The sequence below is a fragment of the Podarcis pityusensis genome (assembly GCF_964106645.2).
Source record: "Podarcis pityusensis genome assembly, chromosome: 7".
Classification (NCBI taxonomy): domain Eukaryota; kingdom Metazoa; phylum Chordata; class Lepidosauria; order Squamata; family Lacertidae; genus Podarcis; species Podarcis pityusensis.
This window is the reverse complement of record NC_138031.1, coordinates 73822400-73842194: the sequence shown is the minus strand read 5'-3', so window position 1 is coordinate 73842194 and position 19795 is coordinate 73822400. Positions and strand designations below refer to the sequence as shown.

The following is a 19795-nucleotide window of genomic DNA, read 5'->3' as shown; positions in this document are numbered from 1 at the left end:
TTTTCCAGGGAGTCTTCTCTTCTCATGAGGTGGCCAAAGTATTGGAGTCTCAGCTTCACGATCTGTCCTTCCAGTGAGCACTCAGGGCTGATTTCCTTCAGAATGGAGAGGTTGGATCTTCTTGCAGTCCATGGGACTCTCAAGAGTCTCCTCCAGCACCATAATTCAAAAGCATCAATTCTTCAGTGATCAGCCTTCTTTATGGTCCGGCTCTCACTTCCGTACATCACTACTGGGAAAACCATAGCTTTAACTATACAGACCTTCACTGGCAAGGTGATGTCTCTGCTTTTTAAGATGCTGTCTAAATTACTAAGGGTTAAACCCTACACAATTCTGAAATGGAGTCCCTAAGGTGGTTGAATGGCACCTTGTACGCCTCGTTCTGGCAACTCCTGCAGCCCACCTGGTGCCAAACATATTGCTCTGCTTTCCTTTAGACCACATCAGCGAGGCCAAGAAGGACGTCTTGTCCTCTGGGCAGCCCAGGACCTCCATACACACTGCCAAGGCTTGTGTCCCAGGGAGGTCACTTCAGTGCTGCTAATGAAGTAGGTTGACTTCACCCCCAGAGGCACACTCCATTATCTCTCAAGACAGATGGATGCCAACAGAACAATTTGAAGTGGATTTGTTTAAGCCTGAGTAATTTTTAAGGTTAAGGTTAGTTTTATTGAGGGGGCAGTGGTTCTGCACTTTCCTAGATTGCCACTGGATTTCTCCTAAAAGTGAAACTTCATTTGGAAGTTGCTCCTCAGACAAATCCTCAGAGGAATGTTGGGGTTGAGTTTCATGGAGCTTATCACGGAGGGGGCATATTAAACATCTCTTCCAGTATTCCTCTCTAGCTAGAAGAACCATACAAATGAGGTGAGTGGAAATGTTCTTCTCCTTCACCCTCCATGGGACCTGGATCATGTCCATGTCAAATGGAACTCAGGAAGATGGCAATACACTGGAGTCAGATCATTGATCAATCTAGGTATGTATGCTGGCAGCTGCTTTCCATGATTTCCAATAGGAGCCTTTCAAGCCCCAACTAAAGCAGCAAAGGATTGGACCTGAGACTTTTTGTATGCAAAGCGTGTGCTCTTTGGCTGAGCTACAACCCTTCCTCTAAAGACATTCCTCTATGTATGCCCCTATGTAATTCATCCAGCCACCCATAACCTAGAATTTGGTATGCAGACATGAGGAATTAGATCCCCATGACAGAGAGGTAGCAAATGGATTGACCTCTGCTGAGAAATATTTTGCATCATGAGAATCAGTGCCAACACACAGGGAATAAGAAAAAACAACAACACGCCATCATATTTTTACATTGTGGTTACTAAAATGAGTCAATAGTCCTTGCAATCAAGTCAGTGGAGGTTGCCATTAAATAGTCATGATAGTCAAAAGGTGGTGTGTGAGTTGAGACTCTGGTGGTTTTAAATATTTGAAGTTGCTGTGTTCCAAAGCCCACATCATTCATTCAGCCAGGCTAATGTGTCACCCGGTCATGATGCCAGGGATGTTCTGATGCTGGCCAGATGCAAAATATTTTGTGTAATATTGGAGCAGAAAAACAGCAGTTTGGATGAGAATATGCACTATCTGCTTTGCACTATGAATTTAGATAATGAACTTAAAAAAAAATGAATGTAAATATTAAGTCATCTGATAAGCATTTTGGTGTGAGTGAAAATAGATTATTGTGTAGAGAAAATGCCTTTCAGCCCAGAGCTACATGTTCAACAACAAACACTAGGAAGCCTGGACCCCACTTCTCTGGCACAAAGAAATGCGCTGGCAGCATTAAGAGAAATTCAACAGTGTAAACAAGGTTTGATGGATGCAATAATGGAATACTGAATGGTATAGCTTTCATAAAACATGCAGCGATTTATGATATGTAAAATGAACCATGGAAAGAGAAGAAGGGAAGTCGTTGATATCTTAAGGATGTAAATGAGTATGTTAAATTGTAAAACGGAAAACTTTGTAAAATTATATACGAAAAAGGGAAGGAAAGAAATAAGAAACGCAGAAGATTCAACCCCTGCAATTATTCTGTACATAATTCCACACGGTATTTTACAGGCTACACTGTAAGACAGCTTCTTTACTATCAAATCAAATTTACACACTGACTTTAGTTAATTGTGTATTAATATTATGATGGTTTTCTGGGTGAGCTGCAGTTTTCCATGGGCCCTCAGAACACATGCCCATGCTTTTCCTTACAATGGACAACAACTGGCACCAACTCCCCTCTTTTGCCATCACGACTCTGTGTTTGAGCTCATATTTGGTGGATGGCCAAGTCTTCCATACACACAACTGGAAATAACAGGAGTAGGTGGTGATGGTGACAGCACCAGCAGTATGGCAGAAGTGGCATCACGGCTTGGGAGGAGGAAGAAATAGCGGGGAGACACTGCTGAGCCATTGGCAGCTGCCCAGCCATGTCGCCTGGTGTGACTAGAACCTGTAGGAGAAGAATTTGATTTTGAGAAGAAAAGTAGGTAAAAAATAAAAGGTAAATGACCCTTGGACAGTTAAGTCCAGTCAAAGGCGGCTATGGGGTGCAGCGTTCATCTTGCTTCAGGCCAAATACAAGCAATGCACAGGTAAATGGATCTGAACCCTTCCACTTCATGGATTATGTTCTGATGAATGCAGGCCCTTCTTTTTTCAAACTGATGCCCTCCCACATCTCTGCCTCTCAAAGGCTTGCACAGCTGTTTGTTACATCAGCCCAGGCTACAAGCACGGCCGTCTTACCCATAGGCACTAGGGTTGCAGGGCACCCGGGTGCCAGGCTCTCAGGGACGCCAGGCCGAGAGTCCGGGGACAGAGAGTTGAGTCCAGGGAAGAGCCCATCCGTCAGTCAGAGCGCCACAGCGGGCTCTTCTGCTGCAGGCGGCTCTGCGCTGCGAGTTTGGGGAGCAACCGAGCCAGCGAGACGCTGAGGCGGCCGGCTGGCTCCACCCTCCTGCATGCCTGGGACTGGTCAACCGGGGGGGGGGGTCGCGCCCGGTGGATCTTTGCACCCCGGCACTGCATATGCTTAAGACAGCCCTAGCTACAAGCTTCACAGGCAAATGGTTCTTCTGGGGCTGGTCAGAGGGCAGCTCAGAGACCAGAAGCAGCAGCAGTGGCTGCCCAAAGGACTCCCAATGAGAGGGAAGAGGAGGCCGAGGGAACACTCCACAAGGGAGGGTGTTCAGGAAAGGGTGAGAGGCTGCCAGCTCTGCAGGCAAGGGGTGACCTAACTGGGCTCCTGAGCCTCACAGGGGTGCCGTAGAAAGAATATAGTTGGTCAAGGGAGCCAGGGACTCAAAAAGGTTGAAAACCTCTGAGCTAGAACATCTAATATAGTGTCCTAACACTGCCCTGACACCAGGGATGAGTAACCTATGGCCTTCCAGATGTTGTTGGACTACAAATTCCATAATCCCTGACCACTGGCTATGTCAGCTGGGACTGATGTGAACTGGAGGCCAACAACATTTGGGGAGCCAAAGGTTCTTCAACTCCTGCCTTGCTACTTGTTACCTGATTTCCCTAGATGTTTCAGTGCAGTTCCTTACATCCTTTTAGGTAGAGAGAAGCTGAGTTTGTCCATGGTTTACACTGCTCTCTCTCTCTCTCTCTCTCTCTCTCTCCCTCCCTCCCTCCCTCCCTCCCTCCATTCCTTTATGCTGAACAACTGTAATTATTGTTCATTCTGAAGCTGACAAAGGACAACTGAGATGTCATATAATCAAGAGACTCTTTTCAGTGGGTGTTTCATTATGATCACTGTTTAGATAATTTTGTGGGCTTTTCTCACTGCACGTAAAATGATTAAGCTTTGTTTGCATAACTTGCCAGCAAAAAGTGTATTGGGAGACACATAGACAGCAGATGATAATTTAATGCAGGGCTTGTCGTTTAGCAGCAAGTGTGTAGCCCTGTTCATATATTACTCTTACGTAGGGATGAGGAGAAACACACTGGTGCATGTATTAATGAAAATTTACAAAAGTTCATATTTCTCAAACCAATTTGTAAACTGAAGAGCTGCTGTATTTTGAAATTTTAACTTCTTTGAATTTTGCAATGTAGCTCTCTAGCCATAGAATGCATACAAGAGTACATATGTTAGTGAAGCAAGCATATGTGGACACAAATTTGTATAGTGATGAAAATAACATGCAAAAATGCATTTAATTATGTGAAATTGCTTGCCAATATGTGTGTATTGGGCAAACATGCATACAGAAAGTGTATAACAGGAGAAATGCATACAGGAAGGCATACAAATATTTATGCTGGATTTTATCTATTTTTAAATGCAAATGTATGTGGAAATGCGCAAACAAAACTTAAGATTGGGGAAAATGAGGGCAGGAGAGAAACAGATTCACCTCTCTCTCCTAACATGTAGGACATAGTTGTGTTTACCTTGGAGTGAGGCTGCGTTTTTAGACCTACCCTGACATAATGTCTTCTTCCTCCAACAACTGTGTATTGAGCACAGTTGTCTGAAATAAGGAGGACTCAGTGCTATTTGGACACCCAGTCAAGTGGGTGTCCCAATTGTGTCCAGGGAATTCTTTACAAACAACTGTGTGAAACACATAGTATAAGAGCCCATTGGAGGAAATGAGAGTTTCGCTCCTATTGCAAATTTCAGATTCAGAATGGGATTGCAGTGGGGGGGGGGGCGGGAACAAGGAACTAAAGCCCCTTACCCCTCAGGCTCTCCATTCCTTGAGTGGGATTTCTAGATTATAACATTTTGAAACAAAGAAACAAGCAGCCTCTGCTTGAGGACCTCCAAACAAAATAGAGGCCCCCTCATTCATTTAGACCAGGTGTGGGGAATATTTGGCCCCCCAGATGTTGCGGAACTATGACAGGAATTATAGTTCAGCAACATCTGGAACAGATGTTGCCAACAAAGATCTGTATAGTTAAAGCTATGGTTTTCCCAGTAGTGATGTACGGAAGTGAGAGCTGGACCATAAAGAAGGCTGATCGCCAAAGAATTGATGCTTTTGAATTATGGTGCTGGAGGAGACTCTTGAGAGTCCCATGGACTGCAATAAGATCAGACCTATCCATTTTTAAGTAAATCAGCCCTGAGTGCTCACTGGAAGGACAGATCGTGAAGCTGAGACTCCAATACTTTGGCCACCTCATGAGAAGAGAAGACTCCCTGGAAAAGACCCTGATGTTGGGAAAGATGGAGGGCACAAGGAGAAGGGGACAACAGAGGACGAGATGGTTGGACAGTGTTCTTGAAGCTACCAGCATGAGTTTGAGCAAACTGCGGGAGGCAGTGGAAGACAGAAGTGCCTGGCGTGCTTTCATTCATGGGGTCACGAAGAGTCGGACATGACTAAACGACTAAACAACAAGAAAACATCTGGAAGGTCAAAGGTTCTCCTGCTTTAGGTAACTGGTTTAGTTTTTTAACTGCACTTATTACCGAAATGTTTCTCCTAATGTTCATTCAAAATCTACTCTCCTGTAGCTTAAGCCCATGAGCTATAGTCTTGCCCTCAGGAACAGCAAAGAAGAAGTTTCCCTCTGGTCAATATTTTATGACATTAGTATTAACTTGTGGAACTTTCAAACTCATATATTTTGGGCCTGAAAGCCAATTGAAACATTCGGAGGGGAAAGCACATAGTACATTGCTCCTGGGACTTCACCACTTCAGGCAAGGGTGTTTCATTTTAAAATGCTCCATCACTCAGCAATAAAAAGTAGCACAACAGGATAACTCTAGGCCAGTAACCCACGCCCAATCATTTTCTGGTGCACAGAAGTATTCTAAAATGTGATCACCTTACCTGCACTCTGAAATGGTGCAGTCCCAGGAGGACTATCTTAAACGTTTGAATCAGCTCACAGAACACAAATTTACTCACTTGAAGGATGTGTAAACTAGCACTATTTGCTTTCTGTCTCAACTTTCATTTTTGTTTTAAATACAGACTCCAAGCTATTTAAATGATGTATCACTATAAAGGTAAGGTAAAAATGTAAAGGACCCCTGGATGGTTAAGTCCAGTCAAAGGCAACTATTATTTTGGCTAACTCAGTTTTCTAAAAGGAAACAAAAGTTGCCCAATTAGTTCAAATCACCAGGTTAAATCAACAAGGGCTTCCAAGTCTACCCTCCACCCCGAACTGGCTATACACCTCCTAGAGCTTACAAAAAGAAAGCAAAAATATAAAATAAAATAGAAGGGAGATAAACCAAACATTGCTGGAGCGGAGACAGCTAAAGAAGCAGCACCAGTAATTTAATGGGGAGGGGAAAGGTTAGAAAAAGAATCAAATCAATGTATACTTCTTATGGATTTACACCGATGACTCCAGCTAAGCTGCTTAAATCCAACTGATTTATTCAGCCATGTTGTGCACCTGTAGGTGCAGTAGTGATGTATGGAAGTAAGAGCTGGACCATAAAGAAGGCTGATTGCTGAAGAGTTGATGCTTTTGAATTATGGTGCTGGAGGAGACTCTTGAGAGTCCGATGGACTGCAATAAGATCCAACCTCTCCATTCTGAGGGAAATGGAGTGCTCACTGGAAGGACAGATCCTGAAGCTGAGGCTCCAATACTTTGGCCACCTCATGAGAAGAGAAGACTCCCTGAAAAAGACCCTGACATTGGGGAAGACGAAGGGCACAAGGAGAAGGGGACGACAGAGGACAAGATGGTTGGACAGTGTTCTCAAAGCTACTGGCGTGCTCTGGTCCATGGGGCCACAAAGAGTCGGACACGACTAGATGACTAAACAACAACAAGGTGCAGTTTTAGAGTTCATCTGTGACAAGCTGCTTGTCACACCTAGGGATGGGTGAGGAGTCATATCTGCTGCAGCCTTTTGCAGTGTCCCACATGACCACAGCCTATGCAGGCTATACAATTGCATAGGCTTTCAGAAGTGATCCTGAATTTGCATTAGTGAAGATGGCAGTGCAATGCCCTTTCCTTCTCTCTAGGCATCCCCTGCAACCAGTGATGCTAGTTCAGAACAGATGCAAATGACCTATTTGCCAGCCTACTTGTGCAAAAGCCCTGCTCACATTTCATACATGACAAATGCAATGTAGGAGAAATATAATGATGGATGAACATACCGGTAGCTGGTATAGTGTAGCAGAGAAGAGACTGAGCTATGAATCAAAGAGCCGCTGGTCCGAATCTTGCTGCAGCTGCGAACTCAGTAGGGGGCTTTAGGGGAGTCCACTGTGATTTCATAACCAGGTGCTATAGGGAAATAATAGCAGTGACCTGTGTTAGACGTTTGGTCTAAGGACCACAACACAATAATGTGAAATGTCTAAAATGCATTATAAATGCTAGAGATTGCCATGATTTAAGTCCCAGGAGCTGTCTTCATGAGCAGAGCAGGTGGGTAAGGATGTAGATGCTGCTACATTTTCAAGTAGCCTGATTCCTGAGTAAAAATGGATTTTCAACCTTGCGAATTAACTCCTAATCCTATTTAAGGATGCCTGCCTAAGGATTCTAATGGAACTTAAACTTCCCACCTAAACAGTATTACAATTCCAGCTTTATAGCCCAAGCAGATAAACTACAGCACTGGCCAATCAACAATTTGGATGGGTTGCAATAATATTCACATTCCTGCAATCTTGACGGTTTATGAAACTTGTCTCTTTGTTCCCAAGAATATTTCAAGCATTCTGTCACCCCATCTTTAACCCTAATCATTGCTGGAGGTGCATGGAGTGAAGATCTAACAATATTCTCAAACCTGTTGTCCGGGACATTTATTTACAACAATGAATGAATAAACGATTTTTAAACTGTGAGCAAAAAAGTCACAGGTACTCAAAACACCAGCTTTACAATACTTCTATTATTTTTGTGAATGCATTTTCTTAAGGGATATTCCTATTCCACTATAGAATAATTTTCCCAATTATGCACAATGTCAGTTATTTCATTAATATTGTCCTGCCTGTGCATTAATAACTACTAATTGTAGATTACTATTCTATCAGTTGTAGACAATTACTTCCTACTCAGAACAGACTCATTGAAGTTAATGAACATTAACTTTTAACATTAACCTTAGGCTCCATAGTTTCAGCAAGTCTACTCTGAATAGGATTAGTATTGGAGACAAACCTATGTCTTTCTACACCATTCTTCTGCTGCTGGATTGACATTTTCACTTTTCTTCAAAAAGCCCTTTTCCAATAAATTACTAACGAATGTCCCACGTTTCATTTTCACTGGCCGTTTCTCAGATCATCCAGCCTGTGGCATGAGCATCTCCTGTTGCTGCTTTAATAACATTTTAAAAATCATCCCTTGTATAATTTAGTTGGTATACATGGGATTTTATTGATTTTTTGGTGAGGCGGGGCAAATGAATTTTGAAAATAAATCATGTCCCATCAAAATTGTTTAAAACCTAGGATCCTTAAAGAGGCACCTGAAATTCTATTTTTTATTTTTTTAAAAATATTGCAGGTATGTAACATTATTGCAAACATATATTTCTTCATTTAAATGTGCTTTCAAGAAATCAATATACCTCCCACCCTCCAAAACAGCCCTAGCAGCCTGCAGGGGCTTACTCACTTGATGCCTTCTCTGTGTTAACTAGTATGTTTGTTGAGATTGCTAGATCTGTCAGGCAGATATATCTCCATTGGGTAACAGGTACATAGGGCTGGGAGTTCTTGCACTGCCTGCAATGTGTGGTGCATAGCGATCAAAATACCATTAGGTTTTTTGTATAGCATCTAGATCAAGGGAAGTAATAGTGCCACTGTATTCTGCTCTGGTCAGACCTCACCTGGAGTACTGTGTCCAGTTCTGGGCACCACAGTTCAAGAAGGACATTGACAAACTGGAACGTGTCCAGAGGAGGGCAACCAAAATGGTCAAAGGCCTGGAAACGATGCCTCATGAGGAACGGCTAAGGGAGCTAGGCATGTTTAGCCTGGAGAAGAGGAGGTTAAGGGGTGATATGATAGCCATGTTCAAATATATAAAAGGATGTCACATAGAGGAGGGAGAAAGGTTGTTTTCTGCTGCTCCAGAGAAGCGGACACGGAGCAATGGATCCAAACTACAAGAAAGAAGATTCCACCTAAACATTAGGAAGAACTTCCTGACAGTAAGAGCTGTTCGACAGTGGAATTTGCTGCCAAGGAGTGTGGCGGAGTCTCCTTCTTTGGAGGTCTTTAAGCAGAGGCTTGACAACCATATGTCAGGAGTGCTCTGATGGTGTTTCCTGCTTGGCAGGGGGTTGGACTCGATGGCCCTTGTGGTCTCTTCCAACTCTATGATTCTATGATTCTATGATTCTAGGTTTTAAAAGAAGACCACTGTTTGTTTTCAGACATGGCAAGATTTTTCTTTCAAAGAGAGGGTGTGTGAGAGAGAAACAATTAAGGAGATGATCTTGCATTTTCTTCCTGATGGTGTTCTATGGCATAAATCTGCCACATATATGCAAATGATAGTGTTCATGGTAGCTCTTTTCCCCAAACTAAAATGGCTAACATATAAAGCAACAAACATAAAGAACCTAGGCAACAGACGACTGTGAGGATGCTAAATCTTTTTTATACTTAGCACAGATTTTTACCATGATATGATCTCCCCTATGAGAATGGGTTCTACTTTTAGCTTTGCTCTGTATTTTGTCAACCAAGAAACATTATTATGGAAGTATTGATATTCCATGTTACTCTACGTTCACACAGTGAAAATATCATTCTTTCTCTTCCAACAGTGACGTATTGCTGTCAATAGCCCAGCAAGGTAATATTTTGTAATATTTGCATCAGCTAAACTACCTTACCTACCTTTCCACCCTGAATGGCATGGCAATCCTAATGTTGCACAGACAGAAATAGTGCAATATACCTACCACTGAGTCAATGATTCTGCTGGTTCACTCCTGTGAAGACTGGTACTTTTCCCTAAACCAGCTGTGAGCTGGTGCAGTTGAAGGAACCAGGGATCAGTCTCTTTGGGAGATTCATGGAAATTTATATCCATTGCATGCTTGATGCAGCACCCTGTGCCCCTAAAGTATCCATCTTATCTATCTCGGGTAGCAAAATGACTTGGGCTGCCCCACTCACAAATATCTTTTTTTAAAAAGCTTTTGTCATATATTTTATTTCAGATGTACAGTGCTACCTCGGGTTACAGATGCTTCAGGTTACAGACACTTCAGGTTACAGACTCCCCTAACCCAGAAATAGTACCTCAGGTTAAGAACTTTGCTTCAGGATGAGAACAGAAATTGTGTGGCAGCGGTGCGGCGGCAGCAGGAGGCCCCATTACCTAAAGTGGTACCTCAGGTTAAGAACAGTTTCAGGTTAAGAACGGACCTCCAGAATGAATTAAGTTCTTAACCCAAGGTACCACTGTACTGATGGTTGCTTTTTTATATATAATAGTTTTTATTTGGTTTTACATATTACAATTTATATTCAAAGTTATAAGTACTGTAATAAGAAGGCAAATAAACAAAGATTCACCCAAATCTCTGGACTTCTCCCCACCCTTCTGTGGGTTCCATCACTAGTCCCTTTCCGTTGCATATTTTACTCCAATTTTTTTTAAGTATCCCATATATCCGAAGTTCTTGTTTCACTACAAGTGTTATTCAAATCCTGCTAAAGAGCTCAATTGTTTACAGTGGTCTCCAAAGTAAATTATGAATTCCCCCTATTCTTTGTTGAAATTCTGGTCTTCCTGGTTTCTGTTTCTCCCCGTCATTTTTGCCATCTCTGCATAGTCCATCAGTTTGGTCTGCCATTCCTCTATTGTGGGGCTAACTTTAATGAGACAATTCCTTCCCCTAAGCTTACAAGAAAATAAATCACACAAAAGGAAAAGGAGCAGGAAGGTAAGAGGAGAAACAAAGGCACAACGTGTCAGGATTACAGATGTACCTCTCACACCAAGAACACGGCAAGCTGGCAGTTTAATTGCACTTAGATTTATTAGTATTTACACAGTAGTTTCAGTCCAAGCTCACAGCTCAATCATCTGCCAAAGATGACATTGAGCTCACTAAAAAGTGGGTCCTCCTCCAACAGGAAATCCTCCATCGGCTGCCCTTCCTCCTGTTGGACTGAAGCCAAGCCTGGACACTACTCCTTTGCCGTGTCCATGGGGACAGTTTGCCCATCTCCCTCTGGAGACATCTCCACCCCCCTCAGAGCGATGTCTAAAGGCTGCAATTCCTCTGAACTTGCCTCTGTCTGCTACCTCGGGAATTTACAGCCTGCATTCCAGGACAGGAGGGGCTTGCACCACCCTCAGCATGGGAAGAAGGCAAGCCCCTGTTTTCCCCAGCCTGCCATCCCTCCCCTTTGGGGTCCTCGCTGTTACTCTGGGAAGGGACGTTCCTGACACAACGTTACCAAGAGTTGACAAATCCAGTTGAAAATGAAGCGAATACATTCCGGAGTAGGATTGCCCATTCTCTGAATGGACCAATCCCACTCTGCCACCCTGGGCTCCTTCTGGAAGAAGTGCATGCTATAAGCTGAATAAATAGACAAATAAATAGATAGATCGATTTTCCATTCGCTTTTGGAGCAATACCCAAAGTCACCACGTGCTTCGGCAAAAGAAGAAGAAGAAAGGGACTTCCCTTTGGACTCTGTCCTAATTCAAACCACTTCACAATCATTAACTCAGGTATCCTTACAAAGTCTGTGTTCTGCAGACCAACTTTATTAACCCTATGGCTAAGAAAGACTGTGGCTTGTCTAATGCCATTTAAAAGGTGAGCTGTGAATCAGAGACTTCCTGTCATGGAATTCATCCTCTTAGTTGCCATACTGTGCTAGCTCTCAATATGTAGGTTAGTTGATATTTAAAAGCAATTGCTTTTATAGACGAGGATTTGTGAAGCTAGACTACAGGGAACTTTTTTTTCTCTTTTTTTGAGGATTCAAATTGCATGCATTTTGCATTTTGCATTACTGAAATCCCCTATGTATTCTATAGTGTTACCAATTTAAAATGAAATAGGTGACATTCAAAGAGCTGCCGCAAACTGCAAGCAGCAGAAAATCAATGAAGGTCAATGGAAGAAAATAGAGGGTGAGGGACCTTTAAATAAGGGCTGAATTATGCATGTGTAGCAATCATAATCTTTTTAGGTCTTGGGTAAGATTAGCATTGGGGTTTAGAATGGGAAATCTTGCACATTTGTGTGTGTGTGTGTGTGTGTACAGAACTAATTCGACTCCTGGTTAACAACAACATGTAAGCAGAATGCAGGACTGCACTGAGAATGTCTTCCTGGTGGTATCAGATACAACTACCTGAATATTTACATCCTACCCATTAAATAACTAATTACATCAGCGAGTCATAAAGATGGGCATCTTGCTAACCAATTCATAAATAATAAATCACAGCAGTACTGTTGGTCACTCAGGTCCACATGCCAACAAATATCTGAGTCAGTGAATCAGCAAGGGAGGCAGGATTTCAGAGCCAACTTCTGTAACTAGCTGCCCTGACTGAGGATATGCAAGTCCGCCCCACTTCACTGTGGGGAGGAGTTGCGGTGGACCGCGTGGCCACCCACTCTCCTCTGGGGATGGGGGATGTAGTCCCACGTTACCCAGGGGATCCTGGCTTTGCCAGCGACCAGCCAGCCAATCTGCTGGCTGGTGGGGGTGTGGCCGGGACCATTTAATTGGGGGTGCAAGCTTCCTCTTGGCTCGCTTCCTCATTCTCCCTCCCTCCCTCCCTTTTTGCAGGTTTTCTACACTGGCCTTGCTATGGACCTTGGTTGGTCACCATTGAGGGGCCTGGTAGGAATTTTTCCACTTGGCAAATTGGTATGGGCCATTTGGTTCTCACCTACTTCATAGCAATCATCACAACTTTGTAAGGTTTTGCGGTTAGGCATTGTTTGACCTTTTGATGGGGGAGGGGAGGTGTGGCCATCACCTGCCTCTCCAAGCTTAAGGGTATTCCATTAAAGGAATCTGCGGGTGTGGATCTTGTCCGAAGTCTGGGGCGGGGCTAGGGCCATGACATGACTCCATCGGGAAAACCTGGGGGAGCTCGAGTTGGTCTGCATCGACCGGGCTCCCCCTTCTGGTGGTTTACCCTTACTGGACTCCCTGCGCAACGGACAAGAGTTAGATATAGTCTGGTCCATTCAATGCCTAAGCCAATTACCGCTCAAATTCTGTAATCAATAAAGTTGTGGCCAAAATTTGCCCAATAACATTAACCTAATATCTGTGTCCTGATGTGTTTTCTTCTTCAACGAGGGGATGGTCTAGACATGCAACAATTCAGAGAGGTGTTCGTAACAGGGAGAAATGTGTGATTGCCTCTCTGAGATCACCTGATTCCCACATCTGGGGGATTCTGGGCTGCATTGCTGGCATCCTGACTTCCAGCCACCAGCATCAATGGCAACAAAGGGAAGAGGGAATCAACATGTGACCTGCATGACCTCAGAGGTCAAACCCTGATGACATCTGCCTAATACATGCCAAGTTTACAATCCATGACTTTCAAAGTAATATTATTAAAAAGACAAAACAAAAAACTAAGAAGACCTTCAAGGTTCAGCTTCATCGCATAAATGAGATGGTTTTGTTTAGGCATTAACGGGCACATATCTCTGTTCTTTTAATGTGCATTATACCACATCTCACAAAAAGAAACCATAATGAATGAAATAAAAATTCTGCTCGAGAAGCAATGGCATCACAGTGTGGGCAGCAATTTCCTGGTCACAGAGTGGAAAGATGGCACGGACAATAGGCAATGGTTCTTTTGAGGAAGAAATGGAAGTTACAATTTGCCAGATGCCCAAATTATTCACCGGTACTTCGGCACATCTCCTGATAAAAATTATGGTGGTTCAGCAGTGGATAGCAGCATTTGTCAAATCCATAACTAAACTCCCCCCCCTCCCCATTTACATTAGTAAAGTTATGAAGCTGAAATCTGGCAGCCCGTTGCACTAATCTATTTATTAAGGGAAAGAGTTGTGAAGCATGGCGTGCTATTTTATATCTACCTTAACGGTAAGCAGATGTGTATATTCAAGAATACATTTTAAGCACCATTAATACCCACACAGAAAGGTTCTGCAGTCATCTTTCAAAACAGCAAGTTTTATAGATGTGCCCTACCCAGACAACCTTTTGCAAACTCTGAGTGCTCATCTGTCTTGGAGAAACGGCTCAGCGTTTTCATTCATCATTCGAATGAGGTACAGTAAGAGTTCCAGTTCTCCCTCTTGCACACCCTATGGTGGAACCGGCATATTTTCACAGACTGTCCTCCATTAACAGCAATGATGTTTTATGGTTCATTCTAGCTCTGTGCATGGGCCGTTGCTCGTTAGTTCATAGAGAAACTAATGAAGAGCAAAGATCCTCGGGATAGATAGACGGCTGTGGGAAGCAGTTGCGGGCTTCGTATTGTAGTCCCTGCTGTGCCTTTTGAAAATCTTCTGAATTGAAAAGGAAATGGGGGAAAGGGGTGGAATTCCAAAGCCATTGACAGGAACAATTTCACTGAAATATGTTTAAGACAAATTGGACCTTACAGGCTTACACATACTGTAAGTTCACAGCCTTAAGAGCAAAATGATGAACAGTTCACAGGTGGAAGAGCCTCCATCTATTTTTTTCATACCAACAGCTGAAGCAGCTTGCCCAAGAGATGAAGGGGGCATTTGTCCTTGGCATCGGTGATGCAGGAGGACACTAAGCAGAAAGCTGCAAGACACAGCAGCCTGTCTGTTCCAGCTCCGGCCGGGACACTGAGCTCATTATTTCAAAAAGACACAGCAAACAGCTAACAGGTTTTCAGTTACTTAACTGCCAGCTGGAAGCAGCATCCTTCACCCTTCCCTGTGCTTGGCAAAAAAAATGCCAGGACAGACCAAGAGAGGTGGTGAAGTTATGCAGCAGCAGCAAGGGCCTCAAATGTGAGAGGAAGATGAGCAGATGAACAGGTCAAGGGGAGGAGACCAGTATATCTAGGGCTAAGGAAGAAGGGGAGAAGGCAAGGAGAGAGGGAGACATAAATGGTCCTAGCCTGGGAGAGGAAAAGCAGGACCTGTGTCTTTCAGGGCCATGTTCCTGTGGGAGCCAGCTGACTCACACAAGAGCACAGCCCCCCCAAAATGTGTGTCTTTGGAGGCCACAATCTCATGGGAGTGAAAATGGGACATCCTGGGATCCAGTAAGAAGCTGGCACGGCTTCTGTAATTTTAGGATATCCTGCTTAAAGTGGAACGGTTGAGAGGTACAGTGGTACCTCTGGTTACGAACTTAATTCGTTCCAGAGGTCCCTTCTTAACCTGAAACCGTTCTTAACCTGAGGTACCACTTTAGCTAATGGGGTCTCCTGCTCACTGGCGGAGGAAGAGGAGTGCCGGGGAAGCACACGGTCCCCGGCAGCGCGATCCTGGTGGGGTGCCATCGTGGCTGCCCCGGGCGTCACGCCCCTGCAGGCAGCATGCCATGCCCCCGGGACGCGTGCCATGCCCGTGTGGGCAGCGCACCAACCCCCCGGGACATGTGCAAGCCCCGCCCTTGCCTGCTCTCCACGCTCCAGTGCTGGAGCATGAAGCTCTGGCACTGCTCCTGCCACCGCTGTACCGCTGGCATGCAATTTCTCATCCTGAGGTAAAGTTCTTAACCCAAGGTACTACTTCCAGCTTAGCAGAGTCTGTAACCCGAGGTGTTTGTAACCCGAGGTACCACTATATACCTTCCCACAGCAGACAAATGTTGACAACACACTGTTGACTCTGGCTTTTGACACACAAGATGAATATTTTTAGAACTCACATTTTATTTTGGTAGTTTTAAGTTGTCTCAAACTGTTTTTAATATTGTGTTTTAATAATAAGTTGTGTCTCAGTTGTGGTAAGCCTCCCTCCCCCCGGACTCTAGGGTGAGGGGCTCGTAATAAATTGAAAGGCTGCTAGTAATATTAATATTTGTTCATTTGATTCCACCATGCAATTAGAATCCCATGAGGGACAACAGGGATGTGCTTGCAAGTTCTGACCTCTCCATCGCCTCCCCATTGCTCAGCTCCACCAACCTTCATACAGCAGAGGATTTACAGAATCAAGGTTCTATATCATCTCAGGAACCCATGTGAGTTGAGCATCTTCCCTCTGTAGATGTCCACTCTACAGAGCATGAAGGGTGGTGGAGCCCGGCGACAGGCATGTGGCAGAGGGAACAAGGCTAGGAAGCACATCCCTGCTCCTCCTCGTGCAGTTCAGTCATGTGGGATAACTGATTGCCTTAACAGGGCTCCAGTAACTTTGTAGGGTCACCAGCTTTTGATTTCAGCAATTCTGGTACTTGGGCAAGGCCACTGAATGAGACTGCAGGTAGGGAATAACAAAAGCTTTTTCACTCTGTGGTTGGTGATGGCAGATAGTGGGAGACAAATCTGTGGCTGGGCTCCAAACCATGTTGAAGGACATTTGCAGGGAAATAAGGACAAAAGCAACCCTCACTGGTGCTACTGATAACTAGATGTGCTACTCTGCCACCAGCCTTCCCTCTTCCAAAATCTGGGGGTGGGGGGTGGGTGTAGCTGTGGCAGAAGCTTGGCCATGCTTCTGTGTGCAAAATGATGCACATGAGGTTCAGCTCAACAGCTTGGCTGTTTAGTGAACTGTCTAATCTACCATATACATTATTGAAGTGAAAATGAATCTGCTTACTTTTATTTTTATTTTAAACACATCCAGCTTAAAATAAAATTAAAATTAGGGCAAAAAGCCTCAAAGTCTAACTTTTATGCAGAAAAAAAAAACAACAAACCCTGGCAATCAGCCCAGAGGTAAATTCTGTACCCCCCTCCCTTTTCCCCCCTGGTCACTTGGCGAAGTAATATTTGTGGATAAACAGGTTCTCAGGCCACTGGATTTCTGGAAATAATTCAGAAAAGAATTCATTTCCCAGGATCTGTCCAGTTTCATTAAATGGCTTCAGGCTTAGAGAACGCAGATCATGATAAGCCTTTAGCATCACTCCTGGTAAAGTGATCTGCTTTATTGTAACAAAATTATGATAATCTAGAGCAACACTCCACGGTGTATGCATACAAAGCAAAAAATTATCCCTGGTGCTTTACTTTGCAATAAGGCCTTTGGGACAGGTGCTAAGCCTCATCATGGAAGCACTCTGTAACTGTGCAAAGGGTGGTTAAGTTTTCTGAGACTTGAGGATGTTATTGTACAGCTGTTTCTAGATGGGAGATTGCCTTCATGCCACCTTGTATTCTTTGATGAAAGGAAGGTGGGATAAAAATGTACTAAATAAATAAATATGGTGCATGTGAATTATTTCCTCTTTCACCAGGGATTCTGGTCCAACTGGTTCTGTGGGCTTTGATACCACTTCAGCCAGTTCTACCTTCAAATGTCTGAGAGTTCTGCAGAAATGGGGGGGAAAAATAAGCACACACAATTCTGATGGAATTTCATTCTTTGATGTTTGACGGCATCATGAAATGTAAGTAAGACACATAATCAGCTTAAAATCAGCCTACCTATGGTTATATTTCCCTCTACCCTTACCCACTGAAATTGGGGTGGCGTCACCCATTTCCCTCCTTTGCAAAACTCCTTCCAAAATAAAAGAATGAGCCTAGGCTTTGAAGACTGGGAACATTTTGTGTTAGAGTCTCTGCAGTTAATTTGCAAATAATGCTTTTCTGACACACTCAAATGAACACCATATTGGCGATGAACACTGTGTGCCATCAAACATTTAAAAGCAAAATATCAGTTTTTAGAGCTCGGCCTCTCATTTAAAGAGCTAAAGTAAACAAGCAGATGGTCTCTCAGTGTGTGCCTTATGGAGATTACAAAATCTTATGTTCATGAAACATAAAACGGTCGCTCACAGTTCCTTGATAAGTATAGCAAGGTGTGCTAATAAAATGCATGAGAAATATATATATGTAAAGGTGACTCTAGGATTTACAGAACAGCTGAGTGTGGAAACTGAATATCTTAGCTAATAAAGTGTGTGTTTGAGGGGATCATGGAAACAGTTCAGAAAGATTTCAGTATCCCAGATGCTTAAAACAATACTTCATTAATCCTTAGGTCTTAATTTATGGGACTTAATAATCACAGTCTTAAAACAGTTATTCCTAATAATTGGTATTATCAGCCACTATACAACTAGTTTCAAGTTAATTAAAGAGAGCTTTGTCAGCTAATTAAATCTGAATGTCATTTTTGTAAAGATATAGCCTTGCTTTTCACCAGAACTATCACACATATTCAAGAGGAGTCACAGGGCTTAGTGCTACATACAGCATTAACAAAACAGCACCTTGAAGTATTAATCTACCAAAGGCAAGAATTGGGGGGGGGGGGAGAGATTGCTGAGGTATAAAAAACTTAAATCATTGATGATTTTTAGATGCAAAGATTATGCCTTATGAAATGCAGCAATAAATTAACTTTTTTAAAGGTCTGAAACAAGCTATGGTGTATCTTTTTTGTATGATTTAAATAACTTTGTATGATTTAAATAAGAAGCTAGACCAATAAACCATTCCATCTCCCAGTCTGCTCCCAGTCTGGGTGGGATTCAATCACATACAAGAAAATTCAGGTTATGAGATCAAAGCCTATCTGGCACTCATGTGAAGCTCACCTGACTATCACCACAGAAATGTTGGGCTTTTTGCGTCAGGCAAATGTACTGTAAAGTGTGGGATGATTGCTTATAGTGATGTCATATAGCATCACTGCTCAGAAACAAATCAAAACGAATGTTTAATAAACACCTAATGTAATAAAACAACTCCACAAACTTTGTACAAAAAAATAGAAGGAATGCTCAATAGATTAGTTGTCTGGAAGCCACCTCCCCTAACCTGAAATCAGAGCCTCCCACTTTGAGCACTGGGAGCATTCAACTGTGTATAACAAGGGTTGATCGGTGTGGCGTTTGCGCATTCCTTGTGATTATGTTTGTACAGGGGGATGGAAATGGTTAATGTAGATTGACCAATGAGAAAGCTCAGAGGCGGAGCCTACCTGGTTTTGAGGCTCAGCCCAGGGGTTTTACCATTGGGAGATAGAGGAGTCAGAGTCAGACTGAGCCAGTAAAACGAACATAGCGGTTGTGACAGCAAGAGTGAGAGACAGGGATAGAACGGAGAGAGGAGAGAGGAGAGTGTGACAGTGTGAAATAGTGCCACATCTAGTTAAGGGAGCGCATTTGAGAAACCTTTCTGAATATATTTAAAATGTGTTTGTTCTTCAATAAACTTTAAGCTTCGTTTTTGACTTTACAACCTGACTGAGACTCAGTATTTCACCAGAAGAAATCAGGTTGGTGGCAGCAGAAGAATAAAGCAGTGACGTACAGGTCAATAGTCTGGGAAACGACTGGGGGCTCTGTACGAACGCCACAATCGGTGTGTAGAAAGGGTGTGCGTGTGTGTGTGTGTGTACACCCCCTGCCACATACCACTTTCTCGTGCGTGAGTTTCTTTTGGTGCAGATTTACACATTTGAATGAGAAAGGATGTCTGCTTCCTTCCATCCATGAACATTTTGTAGGCAGGGGCGCCAGCTCCAGATAAGCGAGCCCTTTTGGCCCCCTCTATTTTGGGGGTCAGGGTCGGCCCTCACCCGCAATGTTCCAAACACAAGGGGACTAAGTGTGGAGATGACCATAGTGCAGCTCTAGTGGCAAGCTCCTTCTTCTCCTCTCCTGCTGCAGAGGGGATGGCGGTTTGAAGCAGCCTCCTG

General features: G+C 43.5%; 1 long non-coding RNA gene across 1 annotated transcript; it reads right to left on the bottom strand.

Moving 5' to 3' along the window:
• Positions 1-2350: 2350 nt before the first annotated feature.
• LOC308482190 lies at positions 2351-14790 on the bottom strand. Its single transcript, XR_013989131.1, has 3 exons — positions 14680-14790; positions 7131-7260; positions 2351-2473 (listed from the first exon to the last, which is right to left on the bottom strand). It is a non-coding gene; the product is annotated as an uncharacterized lncRNA (long non-coding RNA).
• Positions 14791-19795: the final 5005 nt, after the last annotated feature.